The sequence below is a fragment of the Pongo abelii genome, chromosome 2, assembly GCF_028885655.2.
Source record: "Pongo abelii isolate AG06213 chromosome 2, NHGRI_mPonAbe1-v2.0_pri, whole genome shotgun sequence".
Classification (NCBI taxonomy): Eukaryota; Metazoa; Chordata; class Mammalia; order Primates; family Hominidae; genus Pongo; species Pongo abelii.
In genome coordinates, this window is record NC_085928.1 from 126,480,819 (window position 1) to 126,507,687 (window position 26,869).

The following is a 26,869-nucleotide window of genomic DNA, read 5'->3' on the forward strand; positions in this document are numbered from 1 at the left end:
AAACTTAACATATCCAAACTTATCTCTGACTGTCTCAAACCTACCCTTTCTACACCCTTTCCCAGCTCAATTGATGCCACGTCTACCCTTTCAGTTGCTGAAGCCAAAAAAGGTGGAGTCATCTTTGGCAACTCTCTTTTTCTCACACGTTTGCCACCTCCTCCACCAACAACCAGTCTAACAGCAAACCCTGCTGCTCAGTTTAGAAATCCCATCACCTTTACTGTCATCATTCAGGTTCACCCAACATCATCCATTGCCTAAATTATTGCCTTTACTTCCTAAACATTTCCCTGCTCCCTCTTTTGTCCCCTGTAGACTATCTCAACCCAGCAGCCAGTGATGCATTTAAAAATACATGTCAAGTCATATCATACTTCTGCTCAAAACTTTCTATGGCTTCCTGTGTCATGTAGAGTAAAAGTCAATGTCCTTTCAATGACTTAAATGCCCTATTTGATCTCCATTCCCCTTTTACAGATTGTAACTCCATTACTCTTACCCTTGCTCAGCCACACCAGATGTGCTACCATCTCTGGGCTGTTGCACTTGCTATTTGGTCTTCCTGGATTGTTCTTCCTACAGATTTCTCATGGCTCCTTTATTACCTCCTTGCAGAGCTTTGCTGAGATGTCTTCTTCTCAGATAATACTTCCCTGACCAACGAATTTAAAATTGTACCTCTTTCCTCACCCCAATGCACCCTATGCTCCTTCCTTGTGTGACACTTTTTCTTTGACTGTATTGATCAGTTTCCAATGCGTTATATAGTTTACCTATTTTTCTTGTTTACTGCCTGTCTCCCTCTGGTAGAATATCAATTCTATGAGATTAGGTGGCTTGTTTTGTTCACTCCTGCATCCACAATTCCTATAATACTTCCTGATCTAAAGTAAGCCTTCGATAAATATGTGTTGAGTAAATGAACAACAAATAATTGTTAAGTTAAAAACAAATGGGCATTGCGTGTATGACTAGTATATACTAAATTTTTTCAACTCAGCAAAAAGTCAACTGGAGCAAGATTTTAAATGATTAAAATGCTTAACTCCAACATCACTACATACTTCTTCACATTTTTAGTTGCTAGTGGCTTTGTAGACATTAGGTAATATGTAAATAAATGGAAAGGCTGATAAAAATAGGAAGACAGTGGTAAAAAGAATTTTTTTTAATTGGTGTGTATTGAGTTAGGGTTTTAGGGAGAAAATGGCACTGTGTTAGTTATCTATTGTTGTGTAAAAAATTACCACAAATTTAGCACCTTAAAACAATATGCATTTAGTATCTCACAGTTTCTGTGAATCAGGGAATCTGGGTACATTTTTGGCAGCTCCTCTCTTTGAGTCTTATTAGGGTTGCAATCAAAGTATTGATGAGGCTGTGTTTTTATCTGGAGATTCAACTGGGAAAGAATTGCTTTCAAGTTCTGTCACATTGTTGGCACATTTTATTTACTTGTGGCTGCAGGACTGAGGTCCAGCATCTTGCTGGCTGTTGGCTAGAGGTTGCCTTGGACTTCTGGAGGCTGCCTACAGCTCCTTGTCATATGGCCACGTCTCCAAACATGGTCACTTACTTCACCAAGTGAGCAAGTCCATCACTACAATGCATCTGTTAGCAAGACAGAGTCTTGCACAACACAATATAATTATGGAAGTGAAATCTCATCATCTTTGCCACATTCTATGGGTTAGAAGCAAGTCACAAGTCCTCCCCCACTCAAGTGGATGAGATTACACAAAGGCAAATACTAGGAGATGGAGATCATTGAGGTCCAACTTACATCTGTCTACCACCGGCATACATACACAAAGATTGAGGAGAGTTTAATGAAGGGCCTACTTACAAAGGTATGGGCAAGATTAAGGCAAGTCAAGGAATCCTGAAACACCCTAGGACTAGCAACAACAGGGAGCCTTTATCACCCCCGGGGTTTGGAGAGAGGGCTAGGGGATGGAATATTTATCCTATAACTATAGGAGAGGGTTGGCTGCCCAATAGGAGATGCAGTTTTGATAAGGGAACATTGCCACTGCCAACTTGCAGCTTGGCAGAGAGGAAGCCAGAGGCATAGTCTAACCAGCAGTTTTTTGGGGGACTCCCGGATGTTCCCAAGACCTCTCATAACTATTTTCAAAAATATCTCTATACTAATACTGAGATGTTATTTGCCTTATTTTCTCTAATGTTCTCATGAGAGTACGGTGCAGTTTTCCAGGGACCACATGATGTAATATTGCAACGGATTGAATGCAGAAGTAGATACGAAAATCCTGCTGTTTTATATTAAGCTAGGTATTAAGAAGATTTGCAAAAACATAAAACAATGCCAATTTAATTACTATTATGTGGGAAAATAGAGTTACTTTTCATATAAACATGTTATTTATTTATATTAATGTACAATGAGTTTGTTTTTAAAATAAATTATATCAATGTAAATTTTTCTGTTTTAATTTCTCATATGGTAAAATCAACAGATATAATTTTTGTCTTAGTTTCTCTTATCAATGAACATAATTTTTAAGGGTATTAATAAGTTCTGAGGCCACAGTCTTTCAATTATGCTGCTATAATCTCATCCTTCTTCCACTTTCTAATTTACTGCTAGTAGTTCCCATCTGCTGGACAGAAGTGGAAGGCAGAAGAGGAGCTAACTTGGTTGATGTATCCATAAATGTCAGCTTCCTGCAGCACAGGGTAGAGTGGATGAGGTACAGAGTGGATGCTGAGGGGCAAACACAGAACATCTAGCAGAGATGATCTTTGTGCTGTATTGGGCTTAATCCATAATCTTTAAAACTCCTATGAGAATATACTACTAAATACTTTTATCATCTATTTTCTCATGTCATGAGGATTGCATAGTAAAACTGATCAAACAGCTTGTCAGGTCCCTCCTTTTTGGTACTTTGGCCTTGCCATTAATGTTTAATAAAATTCATAGGTTGTATAAAGAAAGGTAGTGATTTTCAGACTTTAATAAAACAAAAAGTAAGTCTGTCAGTTTTAATTGAACAGACTCCAGAAGCACAAAGTTTCCAGTCAATGGAATTCCAGTGTCATATATCTGAACTACTTGGCAACCTCGACAGATCTTTTCCATTTATTGATGAGGCCCATAAGTGCCCCCAGGAAAGAGTCCCGGACTCTAACCCAGCACTTTGAGTCTCCCTCTGGACTCTTATTTCCTGTCTATTCAAAGATTAATTATTCCTTTTTCTCAGTTATGACTTTCTTTTTGAAAACCTCCATCTTTATCTCTCTACTTGCTTCATACAAACTAGTTTCTGGGTCAGCTCAACACCATTCCAGTATTCATTCTTGACTCTTAAAACTGTAGGACTTGGAAATGAAGCCTTATTCAGAGACCCACAGCCCCACCTGCTAGGCATAAGAGTTTAATGACATGAAATGGTCATATCACCAGGCCTGGATAAAAGATTCATCAAGAATCTTTGACTTTTGTTATTTTTAGTTTGTGATCCCCAAGAAAACTGTTGATGAGGTTTAGAAATCCCTTGAAATTGGGAAAGGAGATGTAAGGATATTGACCATTTTTTCTCACAAGAAAGTAATTGACTTACTGATATATAGTTCTGTCTCTTCTGAGATAGTTAATATATGTCAGCTTCTAGGGCCTGATTAGCTCTGAGAACAGTAATAATAAAGAATTTCTGTGTCTATACCATTGAACAGAGTTTTCGTTTTCCTTTTTTTTTTTTTTTTTTGAGACGAAGTTTTGCTCTTGTTGCCCAGGCTAGAGTGCAATGGCGCAATCTCAGTTCATTGCAACCTCCGCCTCATGGGTTCAAGCGATTCTCCTGCCTCAGCCTCCCAAGTAGCTGGGATTATAGGCGTGTGCCACCATGTCTGGCTAATTTTGTATTTTTAGTAGAGACGGGATTTCTCCATGTTGATCAGGCCGGCCTTGAACTCTTGATCTCAAGTGATCCACCCACCTTGGCCTCCCAAAGTGCTGGGATTACAGGCGTGAGCCACTGTGCCCGGCCTCAGAGTTTGCCTTTTCAATTCCAGGACTCGCTGAGTATTAGCCTGCCAACCTTTCCTACCCAACCCATTAAGCCTTGTACATTTATATGAGCTTATTTTAGTTTGGAACTTGTTACTGTTTTCAAGTCTCCCTTTTTCTAACTTGTTGGCTTTGATGATGATATTCTGTTTTTTGCATCTTAGAGGATAGAGATGTTTGCCTAAGTGAATGCTAGGTCATGAATCAAAGATGTACCATAGTCTAATGTGGGAGAAGAAATCCGTATCACACCTTTTCTAATAGTGTCAGAATTCTGCATCTGAGTTGGAAAGCAACTGAAACTTGATAGGAACAAACATAAAACAGAGATTGTAGAAGGATTAGCTTTCTGTGACAAAGTGGTAAAGTCTCAGGTAGTTGAAAATAGTAATTTGTAGGTGCTACTAGATGCACCTCTCAGAGAATGGAGCTCAGAGCTTTCAACACAGTTCTCTGTCAATGAGAATTTGCTCACACCAATCAAGCACAGATTAAAGCGTGCTTTCCTTGCTATTTGTAAGTTTCTGTAGTCATTGGCTTTAGATTTTTCCATGGTCTTCATAGTCCCTCTTGATTATTTCTATCTTGTATTTTTTTTTTTTTAGACAGCATCTCGATTTATTGCCCAGGCTGGAGTGCAGTGGTGTGAACTTCGCTCATTGCAAACTCTGCCTCCTGGGTTCAAGTGATTCTCTCACCTCAGCCTCCAGAGTAGCTGGGACTACAGGTGTGCACCACCATACCCAGCTAATTTTTTTGTTTGTGTTTTTTTTGTAGAGATGGGGTTTCACCATGTTGGCCAGGTTGGTCTCCAACTCCTGACCTCAGGTGATCCATCTGCCTCAGCTTCCCAAAGTGCTGGGATTACAGGCATGAGCCACCACGTCCAGCCGCTATCTTGTATTGTTCATTCTAATACTCTCAGGATCTGAATCCGGCCTTGCCCCAACTCTGCTTTTGCCCCCAAAACTTAGTTCTTATGTCTCATCAAGGCTTTTTTTTGTCTTGTGTTGATTCATTATTTAGACCTTGGTACAAATAATTCATAGTTAACTGGTTCCATCATAAGGCTGCAGTAGAAAAGTAGGTTTATAAACAGACTTTTGGTGATAAATCTAGCTTTTAGCCCAGTGTTCTCACACCTGGCAATTAATAGGAATTCCACAAATATTTGTTGAATGAGTGAATAAATAAATGAATAAAAACTAGTCTTTATGCTCTCATAATGTGCTAACAAACACAATTATTTTTAGCAATAATTATACATTTTAATAAAATGCTTAGCCATGTTGCCTTGAAAAGAGAGCATAAATGTGCATAAGTGGATATTTTTAATACGTTTGTAAATAAAGTAGAGCATATGCAAAGCAGAACGACATTAGGTAACACAGACATTTGCAATTCAATGCAAAAAAAAGGTGTTACCAGATTTAATGTACAAATGATAAGCATTCAGTACACTTTAAGTAAATCTCACAGGCTCATAAATAATATGGTAAAATCTGCTTTTAAATTGTATAAGTAATATTGCACTTTGCATTTAAGAGATGCTTAGGTCAACTGATTCATTTTTTTGCTCAACACTCAGGAATGCGTACTTGCCAATGTCAAGATTCACAGTTTTTATGGCATAAGTTTGATCACAAGAAGAAAAATAAGTATAGTTTTATATTTTGGCTCTGTTTTTCTCTCAGCTACAAAATAATTTCTCCCATAGGAATAGGAGTCAAAATTCTCTTATTTCACATTTTCCTGCAGTTAGGCTATTGCAAATGGGTTTCCGAATGGCTGCCATTTTTTCTGTACCCATGGCAGACATTACTGCCATTTTTTTCTCCTACTGAGAATGAACTTACCAACAGATTTCCACGGAGCTGTTCAGTTGATCTTATTTGACCTCCTCAACTTAGACTGTTGCTTACCTGAGGAGAAAAATAATTTGCCAAGCACCACTATCTACCTCATGTTATATTTTTAATAAAAGTGACTTTTCTCTTTCTGAGGGCTGTTTTACCAATATCAGGGTTTCCACAGTGGCCTTCTGAAGAGTTTTCTTTCTTTAGCATGGCTTATTCCCTAATATTTTTGTCTGGGGTCAGAAGTCATTCTTGGCTCCTTTGAAGCCTAGATGGAGGTATCCACATGTGGAAGACAGCAGCAGAAAGAGCATCTCAGCTGAATCCAGAGTTTTATCTGGGCCTATGCATGTGTCCACTTTCCTTTTTCTTGCTCCACAATGTAATCCTAGGCTCTAACTTGCCAGTGATTCTCTTGGATGCAAGCCTCCCAAGGGCTCTGGCCCTATTGTTCCTGTCCACCTCTGAATGTCCAGTTCCTAAAAGTGCACTGGAATACAGTATGTGCTCAGTGAATAATAGTTGAAGGAAGAGAGGAAAGAAATAAGACAGGTTGTAAGATTCTCCAACCTTGATGCCTACTTTTTTGGAGTCTGTGCATTTTAGCTTTGTTTACCATTATTACTTGTTGACCATTATTCCCTATTTTCTCCTCCTGCCCATGGTCTGTTTGTCCTGATGTCTGTTTGACCCCTTTTGGCTCTTGATTTCTGCTTCAGTGGCCACATCCAGCTTCTACACAGCCTAAGAATTGTGAAGTTTTTTTCTCTACTCATAAATGTATTAATTAGATGCTTACTGCCTGAAGTAACAAAAAACCCTGACTTGACTGATCAGAAGCATGAGAGTTATTTCACATAACAAGAATTCTAAAGAAAGGGCAGCTCCAGGTTCAGTGTAACTAGAGCTCCGGCTCTTCTTGGGTATTCTCATGGCTCTGCCCTTACCAGTGTGTTGGCTCTGTCCTCCCAATACCTCTTTTCATTGTTGCAAGATGGCTGCAACAGTTTTAGTGTCTCATCTAGACATGACAAAATCCAGAGGCTGAAAATAAACTGTTTTTTTCTATGTCTCCAAAGTCCTAGAGCTGACTTTCCTGCATGTCTCTCATTGATCATAACGGAGCTGCCTGCTCATGCCTAGAAAAATAAGAAATCATTATCAATTTAGATCACTCAGGACCCTTTCCAGAGATGGGACTGTGTCAACCTTTCTTAAAGTCTTTGGCACTGGAGAGGAGGATGGGAGCTTCACAAAATTGAAGTCATGTAAATAAGGAAGAAGGGAATAGCTGTTAAGAAGATAATGGTCTTAGTTTGAATTACGCCAGAGGCAAACTCTTAAACAATGTACAGTTGACCCTCAAACAACAAGGGGTTTAGGAGTGCCAATTCCCCCATGCAATAAAAAAACCCATGTCTAATATTTAACTTTCCCAAAACTTAACTAATAGCCTACTGTTGACCCGAAGCCTTATCGATGACTAAACAGTAACTTAACACATATTTTGTATATCACATGTATTATATACTGTATTCTTACAATAAAGTAAGCTAGAGAAAAGAGAATGTTATTAAGAAAATCATAAAGAAAATGTATTTTCTATTCATTAAGTGGAAGTGGATCATCATAAAGATCTTCATTCTCATTATCTTATCTCTGAGTAGGCTGAGGCAGAGGAGGAGCAGGAGGAGTTGTTTTTGCTGTCTCAAGAGTGGCAGTGGTAGAGGAAGCGGAATGGGAAGCAGGAGAGGCAGGCGTACTCGATATAACATCATAATTTCTGTCTGATTTTTTTGCTTTTTTATTTCTCTAAAAGTTTCTATATGGTACAAACCTTTTTTCCACCATTTTCTTTAGTTTCAGTGCCTGTATCAAAGAAGGGGTTCATGTAAAAGAAGTCGAAAGCAGTCTTGAATAATTGGAACCCTTCTGCTGGATTACCTAATGTCCATTTGTTTCCTGCACTGCTTCTTCTACATCTTCTTCCACATCATGTGGCGTTTGTTCGGAAGCACTCATCTCCATCAAGTCATCATCTGTTAATTCCTCTACTGTGGTGTCTATTAGCTCTTGAATTTCTCCAAGATCCATATTTTGAAATCCTTCACTCCCTACCATTTTTTGGGGGCCATATCCAGAATCTCTTTCATGATTTCCTTGAGTATCTCTGTCACAAATCTTGTGAAGACATGCACAACATCTAGACACAGTTTTCTCCAGCAGGAATTTATTGTTTCAACCTTGATGATTTTCACAACTTTTTCTATAACTACAATAGCATCTTCAATGGTTAATCTCTGCAGACTTTCAGGATGTTCTCTGTATTAGGGATTCTCTTTCATAATGCTAACCGCGGACCTTAATCCTTTCCATAGAGTACTCTGTGTAATGAACTTTAAAGATCTTTATGACTTCCTGATTTAGAGGCTGATTTACAGATGTTGCTTTTGGGAAGAAGTAGACCACTTCAACTCCCTTGGTGTTGACTCATAGGATTATGGGTTACCAGGGGCATTATCCAATATCAAAAGTACTTTAAAAGGCAGTCTCTTACTGTCAAGGTACTTCTAGACTTCAGGGACAAAGCATCAATAGAACCAATCCAGAAAAAGTGTTCTAATTGTCCAGGACTTCTTGTTGTACAACCAAAAGATTGGCAACTTGTGTTCATCTTTTCTCTTCAAGGCTCTGGGATTAGCAGCTCTATAGATAAGGGAGTTATGATAAACCTGACTGCAATTGCACAAAACACTAGAGTTAGCCTATCCTTTCCTGCCTTAAATTCTGGTGCTCACTTCTCTTCCTGACTAAGAAATGTCCTTTGTGGCACTTTTCCCCCAGAATAAGGCACTTTCATCTGCATTAAAAACCAGTTCAGGCAGATATCCTTTGTTCTCAATTTTCTTAATGGCATATAGTCCTAGAACTTGTCTGCTGCTGCTCCTCCTACTATCTTGACATTTTTAAAGACAAACCTCTTTCTAAAATTATCAGACAATCCTTTGCTGGCATTAAATTCTCCCACTTTAGATCCTTCACCTTCCTTTTGCTCTAAGTTGTCATATAATGACTCCTCTTTTCCTCTTATTCTTTTTTTGAGACAAGGTCTCGCTTCGTCACTCAGGCTGGAGTACAGTGGTACAATCACAGCTAACTGCAGCCTTGACTTCCCAGGCGTAAGTGATCCTCCCACCTAAGCCTCTTGATTAGCTGGAACCACAGGTGTACACCACCACACCTGGCTAATTTTTAAAAATTTTTGTAGAGGTGGGGGTCGCTGGCCAGGCTGGTCATGAACTCCTGGGCTCAAATGATCTTCCTGCCTCTGCCTCCCAAAGTGCTGGGATTACAGGCCTGAGCCATCATGCCCAGCCAACCATGTTTTTTTGTATTATGTTTGAGTCTGTAGGTATGACTTTTTAATAGCAATCCTCACTCATATAAAGTTGCATTTTCAATATGAGATAAAGTATTTCACACAAAAAGTGAAAAGTTTTCATACCTGCTGGCACAGCTGCAGAGACAGCTTCCCTAATTTCTTTTCCTTTTCTTTTTTTTTTTTTAACAATGGTTTTTACACTATATTCATTTATCTCAAAATGGCAGGCAACCACAGCTGCAGATCTCAATTTATGATATGTATCAAACAATTCAACTTTTCCTTGTTAATGTCATGACTTTTCTCTGTTTGTTGGGAGCACTTCCAACATCACTAGTGGTAGCTTTTATGGGTTCCCTGGTGTTTTTCAAGGTTTACGAAATTGCACTAAACACAATGAAAAATATGTGAGAACTGCTAGAGATCACTCTTTACTGCAAAATGAAATTTACTGGAGAGATGAACTGCTCATGTGGCAATGATTAGCTTCACATGTGATATGGTTTGGCTGTGTCCCCACTGTAGTTCCCATAATCCCCACGTGTCATGGGAGGGACCTGGTGGGAAGTGACTGGATCATGGGGGCAGTTTCCCTCATGCTGTTCTTGTGATAGTGAGTTCTCATGAGATTTGAGGGTTTTATAAGTGCTTGGTATTTTCTCCTGCATTCATTCTCCTTCCTGCTGCCTTGTGAAGAAGGTGCCTTGCTTCCCCTTTACCTTCCACCATGATTGTAAGTTTCCTGAGGCCTCCCCATCCATGTGGAACTGAGACTCAATTAAACCTCTTTCCTTTATAAATTACCCAGTTTCAGGTATTTCTTCATAGCAGCATGAGAATGGACTAATACACATGGAATTTTAAGCAAATACAACACTTGAGCTTACCATAATAGCAACAGGAGGTGGCTATAACATTTTTATAGTAGTACAATATGTACTATAGTTAATTTTATGCAGTTATGATTTAATATTGCATCATCACACTTGTTTACTTTTCTCTTGACAGTGAATGGTTCCATGTGTAATCTGTGTTTGTGTGCATATGTTTTAATAACTTTTAACTTTTTATAATAGATTTGTGTTTATTTTATGATAGCAAATGATAAAATAGACATACCTGACTTTCTTAAATTTTTCAATATTTCTAGGCCATGCAGTTCATTGCAAATTTTTTCAAATTGTCTCAAATCTCCAAAAGGTTTTCTAATATATTTATTGAAAAAAGTCTGCATATAAGTGGACCCCACATTATTAAAACCTGTTTTGTTCAAGGGTCAGCGGTATAGGTGGTTTATTTAGGGGATGAAGCTAGGAAATTCTGGGTATGTAGGGAAGTGATAGAAGAAAAGGAAGGCAGCTAAAAAAAGGTACATTATAAATCAAGTTGCAAGAACGGGCAACGGAAGCTTAATGCAGCTGGGAACACTGCAAGTCAGGGTAGACATTTCTTAGAGTTGCTGGAAGTCAGTGCAGACATTTTCCAACCAAGTTGCAAAGAAAATGGAGCATTTATCTGCCAACTCCCATCTAGCATTGGCTGAGGGGTGCTCCCAGTGGTGTTGACCCCCAGCACTTCTAGTCTGCACTACACACAGGCTTAAAGAAAGCCTTCTGGCAGAGATTCACAGGTGCTTTCAGTAGAATGAGTGCCTGTAGGATATGGGAAGAACACTGTCAGCATCTGCTATAGCAAACAACAGGCTTTGCTATGAACAGGAACTATTTAAATTTGTAATTTCATCTTCAGACTTTTAGAACAACAATGCCAGCCCCCAGACTAATATAAAATAAATGTAATCTTCATCATACCATGTGCATTATAAACACGAACAGTTGTTCCAACAGGGCAACAGAGATTTTCAGAATGAGTTCTATGTTTGTGATTGCCCTTGAGATTCAAATGTCAACTTTGAGAACAAGTGGTGGCAGTGGTAGCCTTGTGAAGAGGTCTGCATCAAATTTGTCTCCATTTTTAATTCCTTTTTATAATGTTGTATATATATTTTTTAACAAGGCAGATGCTTTTAAAAATATTTTTAAAACAGAATGTCCTAAGTAATTCTAAAAATGTTTCTTTTCTTCGTTAGAAAAGTTTAAACAGAATGTTTTTTGGGGGCTAGGGGACATAAACTAAAGTAAAATAAAGATGATTTATTTCAGCATTGTTATGGATTGAATTTTCTCCTGCCCCTAATTCACATATTGAAGTCCTAACTCCCAGTACTTCCAAATAAGATGTAACCTTATTTGGAAATAAGGTCATTGCAGATGTAATTTATTAAGGTAAAATGAGGTCATACCGAGTAGTGGGCCCATAATTCAATATGACTGGTGTCCATTTGAAAAGAATTCCGTTTGAAGAGACAGATACAAACACAGGGAGAACATCATGTGAACAGGAAAACAAAGATTGGGGCGATGCATCTATAAGCCAATGGATGCCAAAGATGCAAACCAGGAGTTAGGAAAGAGGCACGGAACAGATCCTTTCTCACAGCCCTCAGAAGGAACCAACTCTGCCAACACCTTGATCTTAGACTTCTAGCCTCCAGAACTATGAGATAATAAATTTAGTTGTTTAAGCCACTTCGTTTGTGGTACTTTGTTATGGCAGCTCTAGAAAACTAATATAAGTGTCTGTAATATCTTCATGGTGACTTACTAGAGCTAGTATAGTTTTCTGAGAAAAGAGGCCCCTTTAGGTGTTGATGATTGTGGTCTAGTCTCTTGGCACCAGTGGTAAATCACACAGATTTGGGTTGCCTTATCCTAGTTGTAACAGTAAAGGAAACCATGCGAATGTGTATTTCAGCAACAGTCAGCCCTGTCTAGGTTTTTCAGGACAAAAAATTCATATGGCCTGAAAAACATTATTGTAGTGATTGCTGGAGACCTTCAATAATTTTCTTCTTTCCTTATTATGAAACTGTATAAAAGTTTCCTTTGGTGTGCCTGATTTTGACAATGCAAATTGAATATTCAGAATGGTTAAGAAATTTGCCTCAGGTTAAGAAGCTTCTAACTAGTCAGGACACGCATCTGGCTCTGCCTTTCTCCAATGACTGTGCTCTTTTTATTTTAAGTCTCCCCCCTTTTTATCCAGTGGAAGTTTTCTCTTTAAAATCTGACATTGATTTCTGTTTCATTAAAGCCAGTTATAGGCATCAGCTATTGTAGGAGGCATTCTTACAGGATATAGGAGAATAGAGAAAGTAAACTCCAAAATTATTTCCAAATTCCAAGATTCTGTAGTTCTGTGAGAAATCAAAAGAGTTATTTGGGTATCTGGGCCTTAAACAGAATTAATGAAAGTGTAAGCTCTTAGCCTTGTCCTTCCTCCTTACAAAACGTTTTCAAATTGTAGCCAAAGCAACTTTTCTTTTTTTTTTTTTATTGTACTTTAAGTTCTAGGGTACATGTGCACAACGTGCATGTTTGTTACATATGTATACATGTGCCATGTTGGTGTGCTGCACCCATTAACTCGACATTTACATTAGGTATATCTCCTAATGCTATCCCTTCCCCCTCCCCCCACCCCACAACAGGCCCCAATGTGTAATGTTCCCCTTCGTGTGTCCAAGTGTTCTCATTGTTCAATTCCCACCTATGAGTAAGAATACACAGTGTTTGGTTTTTTGTCCTTGTGACAGTTTGCTCAGAATGATGGCTTCCAGCTTCATCCATGTCCCAACAGAGGACATGAACCCATCCTTTTTTATGGCTGCATAATATTGCATACTGTATATGTGCCACATTTTCTTAATCCAGTCTATCATTGATGGACATTTGGGTTTGTTCCAGGTCTTTGCTATTGTGAATAGTGCTGCAATAAACATACATATTCATGTGTCTTTACAGCAGCATGATTTGTAATCCTTTGGGTATATACCCAGTAATGGGATGGCTGGGTCAAATGGTATTTCTAGTTCTAGATCCTTGAGGAATCACCACCATATGATCATGTCATCAGCAAACAATTTGTAATTGAATACCCTTTATTTCTTTCTCCTGCCTGATTGCCCTGGCCAGAACTTCCAACACTATGTTGAATAGGAGTGGTGAGAGAGGGCATCCCTGTCTTGTGCCAGTTTTCAAAGGGAATGCTTCCAGTTTTTGCCCATTCAGTATGATATTGGCTGTGGGTTTGTCATAAATAGCTCTTATTATTTTGAGATACATCCCATCAATACCTAATTTATTGAGAGTTTTTAGCATGAAGGGCTGTTGAATTTTGTCAAAGGCCTTTTCTGCATCTATTGAGATAATCATGTGGTTTTTGTTTTTGGTTCTGTTTATATGCTGGATTACGTTTATTGATTTGTGTATGTTGAACCAGCCTTGCATCCCAGGGATGAAGCCCACTTGATCATAGTGGATAAGCTTTTTGATGTGCTGCTGGGTTCGGTTTGCCAGTATTTTATTGAGAATTTTTGCATGAATGTCCATCAGGGATAGGTCTAAAATTCTCTTTTTTTGTTGTGTCTCTGCCAGGCTTTGGTATCAGGATGATGCTGGCTCCATAAAATGAATTAGGGAGGATTCCCTCTTTTTCTATTGATTGGAATAGTTTCAGAAGGAATGGTACCAGCTCCTCATTGTACCTCTGGTAGAATTTGGCTGTGAATCCATCTGGTCCTGGACTTTTTTTGGTTGGTAATCTATTAATTATTGTCTCAATTTCAGAGCCTGTTATTGGTCTATTCAGGGATTCCACTTCTTCCTGGTTTAGTCTTGGGAGGGTGTATGCGTACAGGAATTTATCCATCCTTCTAGATTTTCTAGTTTATTTGCGTAGAGGTATTTATAGTATTCCCTGATGGTAGCTTGTATTTCTGTGGGATCAGTAGTGATATCCCCTTTATCATTTTTTATTGCATCTATTTGATTCTTCTCTCTTTGCTTCTTATTAGTCTTGCTAGTGGTCTATCAATTTTGTTGATCTTTTCAAAAAACTAGCTCCTGGATTCATTGATTTTTTGAAGGGTTTTTTGTGTCTCTATCTCCTTCAGTTCTGCTCTGATCTTAGTTATTTCTTGCCTTCTGCTAGCTTTTGAATGTGTTTGCTCTTGCTTCTCTAGTTCTTTTAATTGTGATGTTAGCATGTCAATTTTAGATCTTTCCTGCTTTCTCTTGTGGGCATTTAGTGCTATAAATTTCCCTCTACACACTGCTTTAAGTGTGTCCCAGAGATTCTGGTATGTTGTGTCTTTGTTCTCATTTTGGTTTCAAAGAACATCTTTATTTCTGCCTTCATTTTGTTATGTAAGCAGTAGTCATTCAGGAGCAGGTTGTTCAGTTTCCATGTAGTTGAGTGGTTTTGAGTGTTTCTTGATGTACCTGAAAGTGACTGGGAGAATGGAACCATGTTGGAAAACACTCTGCAGGATATTTTCCAGGAGATCTTCCCCAAGCTATCAAGGCAGGCCAACATTCAAATTCAGGAAATACAGAGAACGCCACAAAGATACTCCTCGAGAAGAGCAACTCCAAGGCATATAATTGTCAGATTCACCAAAGTTGAAATGAAGGAAAAAATGTTAAGGGCAACCAGAGAGAAAGGTCAGGTTACCCACAAAGGGAAGCCCATCAGACTAACAGTGGATCTCTGAGCAGAAACTCTACAAGCCAGAAGAGAGTGGGGTCCAATATTTAACATTCTTAAAGAAAAGCATTTTCAACCCAGAATTTCATATCCAGCCAAACTAAGCTTCATAAATGAAGGAGAAATAAAATCCTCTACAGACAAGCAAATGCTGAGAGATTTTGTCACCACCAGGCCTGCCCTAAAAGAGCTCCTGAAGGAAGCACTACACATGGAAAGGAACGACTGGTACCAGCCACTGCAAAGCATGCCAAATTGTAAAGACCACTGATGCTAGGAAGAAACTGCATTAACTAACGAGCAAAATAACCACCTAACATCATAATGACAGGATCAAATTCAGACATAACGATATTAACCTCAAATGTAAATGGGCTAAATGCTCCAATTAAAAGACACAGACTGGCAAATTGGATAGAGTCAAGACCCATTGGTGTGCTGTATTCAGGAGACCAAACCAATCTCATGTGCAGAGAGACACATAGGCTCAAAATAAAGGGATGGAGGAAGATTTACCAAGCAAATGGAAAACAAAAAAAAGGCAGGGGTTGCAATCCTAGTCTCTGATAAAACAGACTTTAAACCAACAAAGATCAAAAGAGACAAAGAAGGCCATTACATAATGGTAAAGGGATCAATTCAACAAGAGCTAACTATCCTAAATATATATACACCCAATACAGGAGCACCCAGATTCATAAAGCAAGTCCTTAGAGACCTACAAAGAGACTTAGACTCCCACATGATAATAATAGGAGACTTTAACCACCCACTGTCAACATTAGATCAACGAGACCGAAAGTTAACAAGGATATCCAGGAATTGAACTCAGCTCTGCACCAAGCGGACCTAATAGACATCTACAGAACTCTCCACCCTAAATCAACAAAGTATACATTTTTCTCAGCACCACATCGCACTTATTCCAAAATTGAACACATAGTTGGAAGTAAAGCACTCCTCAGCAAATGTAAAAGAACAGAAATTATAAGAAACTGTCTCTCAGACCACAGTGCAATCAAACTAGAACTCAGGATTAAGAAACTCACTCAAAACCAGCCAAAGCAACTTTTCTAAGGCATGAATCAGATTATGTTGTTGTCTTGCTTTAAACTCTCCAGTGGCTTTCATCAGAACTACAATGTCTAAGCTCTTTGCCATACCCTATAAACTTATGAGTAAAGCAGGGGCTTTCTTAATTAAACAGAGCTAAAGAGTGGTAACTGGGATAATCTTGGGCGAGTGAGATGTTTAGCTGGTCTTCCTTCAAGGTTCTACCTGATCTGTCCTTTAGCCGTTTCTCTGACATCAACTCCCTTACACCTCCTTTCATTCACTGTCTTTGGCCACATTGGCCTAATTTCTGGGCTTTGAACACAAACTTGCTTTGATCCCCCTTTTGTTTGCTCTTGCTGTTCCTTCTGCGTTGAATGCTCTCTTGAGACCTTCACATGCCTCCCTCTTTCTCAGTTGTTCAGATCTCAATTCAAATATTTCTTCCACTAGAGAGGTCATTCTTGACTACGGCAGCTAAAATGTGCCCCTTCACTCATTCTTCTTCATAGAATTTGATTTCTTCTTCTTCTTAACACTTGCTAGATATTTATTTGTATTTTCTATGAGTTTTTTTTTTTTTGTCTGGATCCCTCCACTAATAGATAAGTTCCTTGAGGACAGAGACTGTCTTGTTCACTGTGAGGCACATAGTAGTTTCATAAATGTTGGTTTGCTGGCTGCTTCTAAATAAAAGCGGCTATTAAAATAATTTTCATGTCTGTAAAAACAGATGCTTTTTCACAGAACACCAACATCTGGCCCCCGTCCATCTCTCCATCTTCTCATTTCTCACCACTTATGACCTAGTTTCTGACATCTCTGACCTCCTTACATGCTGATGTCCACATTTATGGGCTTTTTCTCCATGGATGCATTTTTCCTTGTCCTTGTCCTGGACCCGCACCTCCATTGGAATTTCTTCACTTCCCTATACAATGGTCCCATGATATCCTATATTTCTAGTATCATAACACCCATTGCACATTATAATCATTATCTGGTTGTTTCATTTCTGTTAAACTCTCAGCTCCATAAGAAAAGGGCCATGTCGTTTTGTTCTGCTTCTATATTTTGAAACCTGGGATGCTACCCTCAAATAGTACTTGCTTAGTGAATGAATGAATCTGCAAATGTGCAGATCTCTCAGTATATTTGCTTCACTCCAGCGTGCTCTTTAATTTTTACATCTTTGCATTTATCCTAAAAATATAACCATTCTACATACCAGGTATCAGCACAGGATTTATCACTACCTCCTGATTCATTCTCAATTTCTAGATGTTACGATATCCTGCTGTCCACAGCATCAGTGCTAAGCTAAAAATCTTCAGCCTCTTATTAGCTCTCAACATCTAAGGAGTCACCACATGTGGTACTTGTTTAAAACTGTCTTGCTTTTTTCCAGGTCCTGGTGCCAGATATCTGTGCTCTTGTCCCTTTAACAGAGTCTCCTTATTGCCATCATTATGGTCAAAGTTGGTGAATGCACCTGCTGTCAGATTTTAGTGGATCTCATGGTGTGCAATCAGCTGTTGTTTGAGCTCTCTAATTTCAGTGTTAGAATATTGGTAGATTGAATTCAGCCTGGCACAGTGAATTCTTATGGCACAGAGAGACTGATATGTGGTTCTAGAAGCAGCCTAGACAACTTGAGTTGTCTTTGAGTTAGTGTGATGCCAAAACCAAGATCATAGACATAAATGAATGCTTAATCTCAACTAGCTATACCCTAAAAGGTAATCAGAAATGGATTTTAAATAGTGAAAACTTGTGTTACTCTTTCTTGATTTGTATTAAAAATAGGACTCCTAATTCTTGAAGTATATTTGTATATACACAGAGATCATCTATCATCATTGCCAGGAGAAGCAGTATAAAAAGAGCTCTGGACCAGGGCTACCTGAGGTCACATCTCAGTTTCCACAATGCTGATTACATGATATAGAGTAAGTGTCAGTTTCTTTGATTGCAAAATGCGCATAACAGTAGTAGATACCCTATCAGCTTGTTGTGCAGGTGACATGCTTAGTAAGTAAGCGCTATTTTTGTCATCATCATCATCAACATCATCATCATCATCATCATCACTATCATCATTCCATTCTAGTTATTATGCAGACGACAAGGAAAGAGAAATTAAAAGTTCATCTAGTAGATTTTGCGTGTGTGTGTGTCAAAACAAATACAATTTTAATTACTACCAAAATTATACTTGGGTTTTGCCTAGGACAAATCACTTTCAGGAAAGGGAGAAATTACCAAAGTAACTCTTCATGCTTTAAAGCTGTTTAAAAAGATATTATGGTAGATTGTCCTGTCATAATTGATGAGCCTGTACTATTTTACTAATCTGTCACCCTTCTTTAGTGCCCTGCTTTGGCAGACCACAATCAACATGATTTATTGCAGCTGTTTATAGGTCTGTAGAATGAACTAAAGATTGTTCTGAATACTTTCTCTTTAAAAAATACCGAAATAATGTATACTAGTTGTACTAAATTTAAAGAATACAAGAGATAAAGTAAAAATTATAACCCAAGTCAAACAATAATTTTTTTAAAAAACCTTTGTTCATTCCAATCCTAATCCCCAGTAATCACCACTAATACCAGTTTGGAGTATATGGAGCATATCCTTTTTGATCACTCTCTCTCTTTCTCTCTCTCTCTCTCAATATCTATTTGTGTGTGTATACCCATGCACATGCATACGTGTGTATACACACATATATATATCATATGTATTATATACACACGCAGTAATTTTGCTTTTTAAAGAAATTAAATGTGATCAGACTATGAATATTGTTCTATAACTTGCTTTTTGCACTTAAAAATACATCCAGAACAAGTTTCTATTTATCAAAAAATATACAAATGTCTTATTCCTTTAAAAAAATGGCTCAGCTATTTTCTATTGCATGTTTAGGAGACTTATGTTAGTGATCCCTAAAGAATCACACCTCCTGGTAACGATGCCTATATGTAGTTGAGGTTGCTCTGATGCTGATGCTGATGCTGCATCAGCATATATTGATGCTGAGGTTGGCCATGTTACTTACTTTGACTGATGGGATAGCAAAACTTGATAAGAACTTCCATGTCAGGGCTTATCTTCTTGGAATGCTCTCTCTTGAAAGTCATCTGCCATGTGAGAGGTCTGACTTCTCACATGTGAGATGATGTGTGGAAGCTCAACTAGGCTGATATGGTTTTGATATTTGTTCCACCCAAATCTTATGGTAAAATATAATCTCCAATGTTGGAGATGGGACCTGGTGCGAGGTGTTGGGTCTGTGGGGACAGATGCCTCGTGGCTTGGTGCTGTCCTCCCAATAGTAAGTGAATTATTGCAAGATCTAGTTGTTTAAAAGTGTGTGGCATGTGAAGTGCCTGCTCCCGTTTCACCTTCTGCCATGAGTAAAAACTCCTGGGGTCTCCCCAGAAGCTGAGCAAATGCTGATGCCATGCTTGTACAACTTGCAGAACCATGAGCCAATTAAATCTATTTTCTTTATAAATTACCCAGTCTTAGGTATTTGTTTATAGCAGTGCAAAGAATGGCCTAATACAAGGTCATGTGGAGAAGCATTGAGGCACCAGACATGAATGAGTGAAGGCTTTTGGAAATTCCAGCATGCGCCAGTCACCAGCTGTTGTGGCATGCGATTGGCCACAGTCAATACTGTATAGAAAGGAAGAACTGTCTATATTCCCAACCTTCCCAACCCACAGAATTGTTGCGTTAAGCCATAAGTTTTGGAGTGTTATTAGACAGTAATAGATGACTGAAACACATAGATACAATATAATTCATTTTTCTAGTGTCTTATTAATATATAGATTAGCACTTTTTCTGCTATTTTAAACAAGATTTAATTATCATTCTTTTATAGATATGTTTGCACACTCATGCCTGTATTTCTATAAGATAGAGTCTCCCTAGTGAGATTACTGGGTAATTGAGTATGTGGATTCAACATATTGATATTGTCATAATGTCTTCCTAAAGTCTATTTCAATTTATACTTATACCAATACTTGATTACATTGCTTATTTCTCTACATCCTTGCCAATACTTTGTTATTAAGCTTCTACATTTTTAGAAGCTCTATTTTAATGAGAATTCTTTGATTAGTGGCATTAAATAACTTTATATGAGTTTAACACCTACTTTTCCCTCTTCTGGGACCATTTTTAATTGGGTTGTTTGCTTTTCTCATTATTGATTTTAAGAAGCATTTATGTATTAAGAATATTAGCCCTTTGTCTGAGATAAGTATGCAAAATATTTTATTCCAATGTATTGATATATAAACCACGTATTTTTGGTTATGGTGTCTTTCAATTTACAAAGATAAAAAAATAACAAAATTTTATACAGTCAGGACTTAGAGTTTTCCTTCGTGTTTTTTACATTTTTTGGCAAAGTTTTTAATGATTTTTCCTATAATAAGATATAAAAATTGTTTTAGTATATTTTCTTTTAGAACATTTACAATTCAAAAAATAGGTTTAAATATTTATTTAGCTGGAGGTTGTTTTTGTAAAGGTTATATTATTATTTTTCCAAGTGGATAACCAATTTTCCCAAAACTATTTATTGAATAATTTGCCATTTTCTTGCTTTGTTAAAATGGTATTAAGACCCTGAAAGTTACCTAGATTGTTTTCAGACACTATTTCTTCCATTGATTTTTTTTCTGTTCATACATTAGCATTGTTCTTGAAATTATCATGAGTTTTTCTTTAGCATAGTGATGTTAATTGTTCAGCCTGCTCCAAAATTTGAAATAATTAAATCCTATATGTCAAACAGCAGGGATATACATATATATGTGTGTATATATATATATATATACACACATATATATATATCTGTCTAATCTATTAGATTGGTGTTTTGGCCACTTTAATGGCAAAAAGCCACAATTACATTTGCACCAACAAAATACTAATACATACTTAGACATTTTGTGAAAGAAATATGTACAAATCATATTTCATCTTGGAACTATAAAAAGAAGCTCTAGTAGCAAAACAAACAATACCTGGAAGAAATAATAAAGATTAACCTGACAAACTATTTCTGTGATGTCCATAAAATAGTCTTCAATTTTATTTTCTGAGGGATCTAAATCCTTCTCTTTCTGCTTTCCCAAACTCCCTAGCCCTTAAAAGCTAATGAGTACCACATAAAACTAAAGGAAAAAGAAGACTGTTGAGAAGATTAAAGTCGGCTGAGGAGGAAGGATGCTAATAATTTATTTTCTAAATTCTGATTATAAGCCAGTTTAGGTTAATTGATAAAATAATAGTGTCTATAACAGCCTAAGATACACTGGAGGGCTTTTTAAAAAATATTTTTCAGGAGTGACAGAAGAGATAAAATTGTTAACTCCTCTTGAGTCTAAACTGGACATAGTCTTTAAAATACCTCAATTAATTTTTAAAGGCGTTTTTGTTTTTACTTTGTTAGTTCAAATGGATGGAGGCTGGTATGTTCACATTTAGTCCTGTTTAGTTTTACACAAATAAAATCAATTTTTCCCTCATGTAAACGAATACTCAAACTCTTACTAGTTTTTGATGCAGCCCCACCACATACATAATCTGCTTGAATGTATCAGGTTTTGATGGTTTTGTTAGGTTCATGCCATTATGTTCTTTGAGTTTTGGGCTCTCTTTGATAAAACCGTGTGCTAAAAATCTAGTTTCCTAAAGTGATAAAAAAGTGTGATAACAAGTTCTCTGACACATACATTGATCTTAGGCAACCTGTAAAAACAGTAAGTGGCATGAAGCCTAGAGCTGCAATGGTCTGAGTGAATTCTAGCCTTGAATTTGTGGGCATGAAATTAAGAACTGTTGTTGACCAATGCACCATCAGTCTTCAAACAATTCAAAACTAAATGAGCTTAAGAATTAATATTTCTAAAACTCAACATTAATTGTGACGCCCCTCCTCTTTTTTGATAGATTTTGGCATTTTTTCATGTAATAAATAATTCTATTTTCTACTTATTCCAAACTGCAGTCTGAAAAATAGAAAAGCACAAAGAAAAAAAATTCTATGCAGTCCTACTATCAAAATTCAACCATTGTTAAATAATGTTCTATATATTCTTGGAGTCATATACATTGTTTAAATGTTTGTGTTCTCACAAGTAATAGATTGTAACATGTTCCCCACTGTATTATTCACCTCACTTTCTTTGTGAAATACAAATACACAAATACCACATCTGCTACCTCTCTCTGTGCCCCTCCCCCCAATGAACAACTTGCCTATAATTTCATCTATGATTTAGGTCTTAGTTCAAATGACATCTTAATTGCCTTGACTGTTCAGATAATTACTTCTGTAAGTAAACCTAGCCTCTTTGAACTCTATCTTTTATTTTATTTTTAAAAAATTTTTTATTTCCATAGGTTATTGGGGAAGAGGTGGTGTTTGGTTACATGAGTAAGTTCTTTAGTTGTGATTTGTGAGACTGTGGTGCACCCATCATCCAAGGAGTATACACTGCACCCTATTTGTAGTCTTTTATCCCTCACCCCTTCCCACCCTTTCCCTCTGAGTCCCCAAAGTCCATTGTGTCATTCTTATGCCTTTGCATCCTCATAGCTTAGCTCCCACTTAAAAGTGAGAACATACAATGTTTGGTTTTCCATTCCTGAATTATTTCACTTAGGATAATAGTCTCCAATCTCATCGAGATCACTGCAAATGTCATTAATTCATTCCTTTTTATGGCTCAGTAGTATTCCGTCATATATATATGTACCTCTCAGAGTTCCTTTATCCACTCATTGATTGATGGGCATTTGGGTTGGTTCCATGTTTTTGCAATCATGAATTGTGCTGCTATAAACATGTGTGTGCAAGAATCTTTTTCGTATAATGACTTCTTTTCCTCTGGGTAGATGCCCAGTTGTGGGAGTGCTGAATCAAATGGTTGAACTCTATCTTTTAAAAAATCCATTTATAACTATATTTTGTGTTTTGCGTACACACATATTTTATCTATTACATATAAACTTCTTGAGGATAATATATTAGTCAAATCTTATCTGGTTACAAGGGATAAAATCATATCTTATGCAAAACAAGATAATTCACTGTCTCAGAACACTGAGAAGTTGAATGGGGGCCAGGAATCGCTGGGCTGGAGTCTTAGTCTCTGTCTCCTTTTCAGCTCTTTATCTCAGTTTGACTGCATGTTTTTCACTGAACAATTCCGTTTGAAAGTGTACCTTTTTCTTGATAAATATGGCAGGAAAGTTCCAAATAAAACTGTAGTGATCTAACTTAGGCAATTTGTCTGTCTTGGCTTATCATTTTGGTCAGGAGGAAGGGGCATACTGATTGTCAGGCCTAAATCATGTGCCCAATCTTGTGTCTGATCATGGGTGGCAGAAAAAAAACAGAAAGGGATGCAGGAAAGAGAAAACCAGAGATATATGCTAGTGATAGCATCCTTACTTGATTTACCTTTGGGTACCCCATGGTTCTCGGATAGTGCCTTGCATATGGTAAGTACTCAATAAATACTTGCTGAGTGAAATGGCTATATCCATTAATCAATGTACACCCAATAGGGGTGAGAAGAAAGCATTAACGTTTTTAGGTATCTTGAGCTCTTTGAATTGCTAAAATAATTAAGAGGATATAAGCTCACTGTTCAAAATTGTTTCTAAAAAATTTCATTAAACTGATTTGATGTAAAAAGAAAAGAAAGCTTAAGGAGAATAGATGGCTGTATCTATAATAAAAAGCAGAGAGAAAGAGGTACTTACTGAATACTTAAAAAAAAAAAGGATAACTTTAATTTGCTTTTGATTCTGTCTCCACCTGCTCGATGCCTGGGACATTTATCTATGTGGATGGCATCACCAGCTTTCCTTGTTCTCTGGTTCCCAGGTGAGTTTGTCTAATGTGAAACATCTGCAGAAAATCAGAGGGCAGGAGGAGAGAATGGATGGTGTATGTGTTCCTTTACCTTCTGCATTGCCATGTCTTGTGGGTTGCCCACAAGTCTCTTTCAAAGGCCATATTTATTACATATAGTTACCTCCCTAGATTCAATAATGGTTTCTTTCTTTTTCCCCTTCAGGCCTAGGATTGGAAGTTGATATCAACACTACCCGTTGTTGGTTTTCCTGAACCTGTTTCATAGCTTTGGAGATAGTCTGTGTATTGAACTCTCCTTAAATTACCCAGTTAGAGTATGCCCTATGTTTCCTTCTGGATATTGACTCATGCTTGCCTAATCAGCATGGAAAACAAACAACAAACAAAGCCCATATTTTGATCAACTTAAAGTATTTGCTTCATGGGTTAGAGGAGGGAAGAAGACTGGTTGGCTTCTTGACAACTGTATTTCCAGAATCCTTAGTTTTCCTAACATTTATCTCATTAAAGCTGCCTTTGATAATCATTTTCATAGAATCATATTTGTACAAAAAAAAAATTTTTTTGAAGTGAGCCACTCTATTATAGGCCCAAAAGTCCAGTTATTATTTATAAATCTTAATATTTTGAAAGCTAGAATTTTGTTTCTAGAGGCAGGGATAGTATAAACCCCTTGGCCTTTTACTTAGACATAGGCTGTTAACTAGTAAACTAAGGAAAGAGAAGGCAGAAAAAATGTTTCGTTAATCATCACTGCATCAAAATAATTCTAATGAACCCATTTTAAAGGAAAGAGCTGAACAATTTCAGTTGTGTTGCTCTAATAAAAAAGCATTTGCATTTGAAGAAAGAAAATTGTTTCTCTCATTCTAATTAAACCAAATTAATATTAAGATATTTCAAATGGCTATCTGCAAGTATTGTCATCAGACACCTAGTTTCATCATGTTCTTTGGTTTTAAAGTGAATTACTTTTGCAATAAAGATAAAATGTATTATTCTCCTTTCATTGTGACATTTACTCTGAGCCTGTTTATACCAATGCAGCTGCTGTGTAAGTCAATGCCTTTCCTTTCTTTTTTCACTTTCTTTTCATTTTAAAGGCATATATGCAAGTCATCTGACCCAGGTTGTACATGAGCTGTACAGCATATGGTTGGGGGAAAAAACATCATATCTTTTGTTCAATAGTTTTTGTATTTTTTCCAGTCTTTTTCTTTTCTGGTCCTCAAGGCTAATTACAAAGAAAAAAAAGGTGGGACTGGTGGAGAGGGAGCCTTTAAAAACCATTCCTTTTGCAGCATGGAACAAAAGAGAGTACCAAGGGCATGACTACGCCTCAACAAAAAAGAAAAGAAAAAAAAAAAGCCACCTAATGAGGATGTCGAGATAAGTGCTTGTGAAGAAAACCGGCAAAAAAGAGCTTTTAGTCTAAAATCCATAAATAAATGTGCATCAGATGGGTACTAGAACATTTTTAACAAGACAGGCCATGAAAACTATATCCTTCTATGCAAGCGCTGCATGCCTTAAAAAAACCTTCTTTCTTTACAAGACATTTTTCTTTCAAAAATTAATTCAAAAAGAAATACTTGAAAATTAAGATGTTTTATTCATGTCTCTGAATCAATTATGCACTGGATACCATATAAAGAGTTATTTTTGAGACATCATTATGAAGACTGTTAGGCTTCTTAGGGGTCAAAGGTTTTGCATGAGTATAAAAAGAAGTTGTTCATGGAGAAGAGCAGAACAGAGGAGATTTTGACCTTGGAGACTTCTGTTGCATTTTTACTTTTAAATTGGGAAGAGAAGTAGCTATACTTGAAGTTTGTTGTTAATTCTGTATACCCGTAGCTCTTCCTTCTGCCTCTCCTGATAGCTTTGAGCCTTCCCATAGGTGCCACAGCAATAGAGGTCAGAGGTTTGCACCTAAATTAATTGTAAAAGTACCAAAGAATCATAGATTTTTAGTTAGAAAGAAACTTATATCTATCACTGTAAAATATAAAGGTGAAAAAAGAGTCCAAGGGGGAAGAACTCTGCAGACCTTAAGAAAGATTTAATTTTGTTGTATATTTGGCCTGAATGTATCTACCTTTATTGTATAGAAAGAAGACCATAGGAATGTGTGTCATGGTGACTTTGATGTTATGCTGTCACATGTACAGTGCTACTAGTTTGAGGACTTACTTGGTTGATATAGAGATTTCCTTTTCCTTTTCTTTTCTTTTTTTCTTTATTTTGCCACTTGGTCAGGTAAAAACACCTACACTATATGTATGTAAAAAAATTCACTTACTCCTGTTTTTTACTATCTTATCTCTTACTTCAATATGGTGATAATCAAAGATTATATTCAATTTTATTTTATCTTTTCCATGTCCCATGATTTCAATCTAGAAATGGTGCTTTTATTTTTTATTTTATTGTAAATACTTTGTATTTTTCCATGGAGTCTATTATCTTCAAAGTCTTAAACTCTTCTTCTGTGTTTGAACAGTGTAATTTGTTTTAAAACACATTGTAAGTTGTTTTTATTTTTGCAATATTATAACTATTGTTGCTCCTCCTCTGCTCAGGACCCTATACGGGTTCTATGTTGCATGCAGCTTAAAAACCTGAGATGATCCCTGCCCACCTCACCCTAGCCCTTTATCTTCTTTTCTTCTTCCTTTTTTTATAGAGACAGGGTCTCACTCTGTTGCCCAGAGTGAGTTGGCTCAATCATAGCTCACTGCAGCCTCCAACTCCTGGGCTCAAGTGATCCTCCTGCCTCAGCCTCCTGTGTAGCTGGGACTACAGGCATGCACCACCATGCCTGACTATGCCCTCATCTTAAAGTCTGATCCTTCTTAACCTCCTCTGCTTTCTTTTTCTTCTACAGAACTGATTACATTCTAACATACTATAATAAATTTCCTTGTTACATTTTTCATTTATTGCCTGGTTCCCCTGGCTAGGCAGAGATCTTCACCTTTTTCATTCACCAGTGTACCCCAGGTACCTACAACAAT

At 37.3% G+C, this 26,869-nt stretch overlaps 1 long non-coding RNA gene across 1 annotated transcript in view; it reads right to left on the reverse strand.

Annotated features, from left to right (window-relative positions):
• Nucleotides 1-26,869, reverse strand: part of LOC129058345 (uncharacterized) — a 49,686-nt gene that overhangs the window by 19,328 nt on the left and 3,489 nt on the right. Inside the window, exon 2 of the long non-coding RNA XR_008523451.2 lies at nucleotides 23,738-23,885. This is a non-coding gene — a long non-coding RNA (uncharacterized LOC129058345). The remainder of the gene's footprint in view (nucleotides 1-23,737; nucleotides 23,886-26,869) is intronic.